General features: G+C 32.2%; 1 long non-coding RNA gene across 1 annotated transcript; it reads left to right on the forward strand.

Moving 5' to 3' along the window:
* The first annotated feature begins 2140 nt into the window (after window positions 1-2140).
* On the forward strand, window positions 2141-4836 carry LOC107843487. The gene is made up of 4 exons (XR_001666397.2): window positions 2141-2197; window positions 2299-2450; window positions 3879-3930; window positions 4499-4836. It is a non-coding gene; the product is annotated as an uncharacterized LOC107843487 (long non-coding RNA).
* Window positions 4837-5175: the final 339 nt, after the last annotated feature.

Below are 5175 nucleotides of genomic sequence, written 5' to 3' on the forward strand. Positions count from 1 at the left end.
AGTTGGGTTGATTTGTATTTTTGAAAAGATTAGAAAGTTTTTAAAATATTAATCAAGTCCACAATTAACTTAATCAAGTTTCCTAATGATGTTTGACCATATGTGTTGGTTAATGTCACTAATCCTTCATTCAAGACTTAAAAGACACCTTTCCTTCAATTTTCTCAAGTGTGTGTGATGATATTTAAATGCTCTCGTTGTTCATACTTTTGTAGCATAGATAGTCAATTATATGTTTTAAATAATTTAAGTTTTACATTATTGTGATGTATGATATTTTTTCTTCTATTTCAATCTAAGTGTAATGATGCTTAGATGAACACAATAATTAATTATGGGAGATATAGTAAATTTACGCGTTTTAATAACTCACAAAAACTAATTAGAAGTGTATAGCAAAATTACTATAAAAAAAACCTGTGAAATTTTTTTGATTAACTTATCATTTTATATTTATTTTATCTTTTTATCAAATATTATTAATTGTCGCAATGCTTAAATTATCATAATAATTAATTAGAAGCGACATAGTAAAATTACGATTGAAACAGCGAAGCAGACACGTCTAATTAGAAGTAATATAATAAAATTACTAATACTTACGAAAAAAAATTAAATGGATCTCATATAAAATATCTAGTAAATTTAATATTAAATATTATTAATTTTTTACTACTTAGATGATTTTATAATAATTTTTTAATAAATAATTAGAGATGAGATAATAAAATTACGGAGAAAGTAACTTATGAAGCAGACAGGAGAATCAGGCACATTGACGGAGACCTGCCTGCTTCTCCCCCCATTCACTCTTATTAGATAGAATAAAATTAATATATATATATATATATATATATTCTACTATATAATAAATGGCAATAACCACACAGGTCTTCAACATGCCTGCTTGGCATTGAAGGGCATTTTTGTCTTTTAAGGTTCCAAATTTACAGCTGTACTCCACCGTCTATTTATTCCCTATTTATTCATTCTCTGTTTATTCTCATCTCTTCCACCATTTTACTCTTCTATCTTCCATCATCTCTCTATTTATTGGCATCTCTTCTACAGTTTTACTCTTCCACCTTTCACCGTCTTTCCATCATCTTAATTATGATTTTCTATTATCTGTAGTTTCGTGAATGATTTTGGTCAGAGGCGGATCCAGAATCCGAACTCTATGGATGACAAGTAAACTTATTGACAGTGGCAGATTTACCTTCGATGAAGGGTGGTCAGATGCACACTCTTTGTCGGAAAATTATGTGGTGAATAGAGGTTAAATGTTAATCATAATGAGTGTATATTTAATTTTGCACACTCTTAATATAGTTGAGAATAAAATTTGCATATACTTCACTGAATTTCTGGCTCCGCCACTGCTTATCAATTAAAGTAATCAAATTATTCATTTTTTGATATATAAGACAATTAACCAACCAATTAATTAAAAAAACAATAATAAAATGATAAAACTTGATCTTTCAATGATATTACTAATATCATAATATAATATTCATAATTCATTTAAATGGTAGAATGTACATCTGTTGCCCTGTTTTAGTCAACAATGCTTCACAGAAAATAATTTTAAAAAACAAATGCAGAAAATAATTTTAAAAAATAAATACTGCAAACTGGAATAGAACACACGACCTATGGGCAACAAAAGTGCCGCTTTGCCACTTGCACTAGATAGTGCTTTGATATTATAAGTGACAGATTTAATACTCCCTCCATTTAAAAAAAAATGACCTACTTTGACTTGATATAAAGTTTAAGAAAATAAAGAACTTTTGAATCTTGTGACCTTAAATTAAAGTAGTATCAAATGTACCAAAATGCCCTTTAATCTTGTGGTTATAAACAGTCATGTGGAAAGTTGAAGTTAAAGTATTGTCAAAAAAGAAAAGGGACGGACTAAAAAGGAAAGTAGGTCATTCTTTTTTAGATGGAAGGAGTATTTGACTATATTTGATATTTAAAAAACAAATGTTACAAACTGGATTCGAACACACAACCTATGAGCAACAAAAGTGACGCTTTGCCACTTGCACTAAATAATGCTTTAATATTATAAATGATAGATTTAATATTTGACTATATCAATATATATACCTATATACATAGAATTTTCATTGAAGTTTACGGGTGGCATGCCACCCCACGATAATGAATAGATCCGGCCTTGATTTTGGTTAGTGTTTTAGTTATACAACATCTTTTGGTACTCTTTTTTGTGTTCAACTGTGGACTAAATCATTTTATGATTGCTAATTTTTAATTGTCATTTAATAGAGCTTACAATTATTTGGGAAGAGGAAGAAGAAAAGAACCTGAAGCCTGTACAGCTGCATCGTTGAAGCGCTTGCTTGGCATAGGAGGATATTTTCGTCCTTTAAGCTTCCAGTTTTGCTATATGATACTCCACCGCCTCATCCATTTTCTCAGTATTATCTATTTTCATCTCTTTCATCATCTTTACTCTTGTAGCTATTTATGCTTTTTGCTAATTTCGCTTGTCCGTGCTGCAGTTTTTAAAGATAAATGTCTTCAACTTTCTGTGCTTATGTGTAATTTTGATTTTTCTCACACAATTTTCTACTGAATTTAGGTTAGTTAGGAAAACCTCATTCTAAATTAGAAATTTGATTAGTTTTTGGTATTACAAAGTAGATTGGAATAAAGATGAAACAAATACAGTCCTAAAATTAAGATGTTATTGCGTTCTGCACTTTTCTTTTCGGTATTTCGATTGTCTTCCACTTTTTGTGTTCGTCTGTAATTTGGTTTTGTGTTGAGGAGACTTTGGTTCAATATTATGTTCCTTATCTTTCACTTATGGCACTATGTTGTGCTGGCCAAAATTTGGAAAGGTGGTTTCTTGGCTTTTGAATGGTCATGGGTTCGAGCCACTACTTAGCTGTTATAGTCCATTAGAGTGTTTGTGATTGATACAGTATTCTCATTTTATTCAAAAGTGTTAATTGTACATCCTGATTTTGATTAGGCAGCATGTTTTGTGGAGAATCACACTACTGACCAAAATTGTGATCTTGATCACTACAAAAGCTTGGAATCATTTTAAAAATTGTTCAGAGTTTTAATAGATTGTTGGAATATGTAGAATGGTTGAATTTACGTCCACAGAGATCTGAGTTACTCCTTTCGGCGAGGCTATTTGTATATAATATGGTCGCACAGTCCTGCATTCAAATTCAATTATAAGACGTATCTTACTTTAAGTTCCATGGACACTTTACTTTCATGTTGCACCCTTATCGGATTCTCCAAAATACACTACTTTTGCACAATCCGACAAGCACCCGCTGGTATTTTTGAAGAGTCCAAACTACATAAATCTTACTGTGAGTGTTGAATATAGGAAGCATGGATAGTGTTGAGTGAAAATGTTACCTTCATGTTTTAGCTATAAAGATAACTGGACTGCAAAACTTATCCAACGTTACAATTCCAGTAGTTGTATTTAAGACTGATGTACTTAGAAATTTGTTGAAACTAAAGAAACATGGATTCTTCTGATTATTCAGCACTTAAAATAGAAACTTTGGTTGTATAGTGGATTTTATCAATGCTCCTATATCCTTAAATTTCCTGTTACTATCCATCCGAGGCTTCAAATATGTGATAATGCACCGGAAAGTACCTATATAACTATATGGTTGAGGTTTTGTTTATCATTAGCAAGTTCTCTTAATGATTAGTGGTTACCAAGTAGATGCAACCAATAATATCTTAAATTGATAGCCTGAAGTTTCTTTGTTGGAATCTTATATTGTATCCTCTAAGATCTTTAAATACTTTGTTTTAGATTATGAAGCTTGATGTTATTTATGTTTTGCTGCTATGTTGAACAGACTCCAGCTGAAAGAGTCAAAGCTAAAATGAAACTTCAACTTTCAGAAAGTGGTAACTTTTAACTTCTCTTTCTGCTCTTTCTTCTCATTGTTATAATTTTCTTCACTGTGAATTGCTTAGTGGAGGCCATGAAGCGAGAGACGTGGTAATTTATGTCCCTTTTTCTTTTTATTACGGTGATAGGATTTGTGCAACAGCAAGAATATATCCCGTGTAACCCCCAATGAATTTTGGGAAGGGTGGTATATATGCAGTCTTACCCCTTACCACTTATGTGCAAGTAACTATATTTATGCTTATATTTTTTTTTTTTTGGAGTCTCAAGACCAGTAGACCATTGATAATTCTTTTGCCTAATCGGTAATTGAGTACATTAGAGACCTTGTTAAACCTCCTATTACTGACCGACGGGAGCACCTAAGTTACAACTCACTAATGATAAGAACTATATCCTCGCCTATGATTTTGATTTTCATAGTAGAAGTTTATAATTTCTTTTTCATTGAAGATATAATTTTTAACATTGGTCGGAGAAAAATTTGGCAAAAAGATCCATAGATTGCCTGTGACATATGTGTTACTGTTGTTATTGAAATATTTTGCCCCTGCCTGCACCCAGGATGCCCGAGCTGCTGGTATCGAACTTCTGCTAGGAAAATTCCCAGAGTTTGTTGCAAGGACTTATCATCAACCACCGCACCACACGATGTTGGAAGTTCTTCAGACATTCGGAAAATTAGTGATTGTTTAGGGGCTGAGTTACTCTCAGAAACTGTAACAACCTTCTGGTTCTACTGCCACACGTTGTTGTTATTTGCACAATCTTCTTTGCAAGCATTAACCATGCGATCGATTTCATTCGACTTTCTACATATACCAGAATATCTATCGCCGTGGCAATTATAACAGTATTGATGTCCCTAAGAAATTACAATAATTTAAACTTTTTGCTATTAATGTGTGGCTGCTACCACAATGTTGCTACTTTGCAGGTTCTAGCATGCTTTTATCAACTGTCTACCAAAATGACTAGCCTATTTAATTCCTCAGTTATTTTTTCTTCTCCAGGAATTGATGGACAGCCTAAAAAGGCTGTCAGATTCACAGTTCAACCTATCGATAATACAATTGGTATTATACATTTAGGTTGCAGCAACACATGAAACAAGCAAACATCTGCCTCCCATCTAGTTACTTACAAAGGGTAATAAGCAGGCACGTCGAAGCTGCCAGCTGAAGCTTCAATTGTTATTTTACTATATCATCCCTAATTAATCATTACAAGTCATCTAAATA

Source organism: Capsicum annuum, chromosome 10 (genome assembly GCF_002878395.1).
Source record: "Capsicum annuum cultivar UCD-10X-F1 chromosome 10, UCD10Xv1.1, whole genome shotgun sequence".
Taxonomy (NCBI): domain Eukaryota; kingdom Viridiplantae; phylum Streptophyta; class Magnoliopsida; order Solanales; family Solanaceae; genus Capsicum; species Capsicum annuum.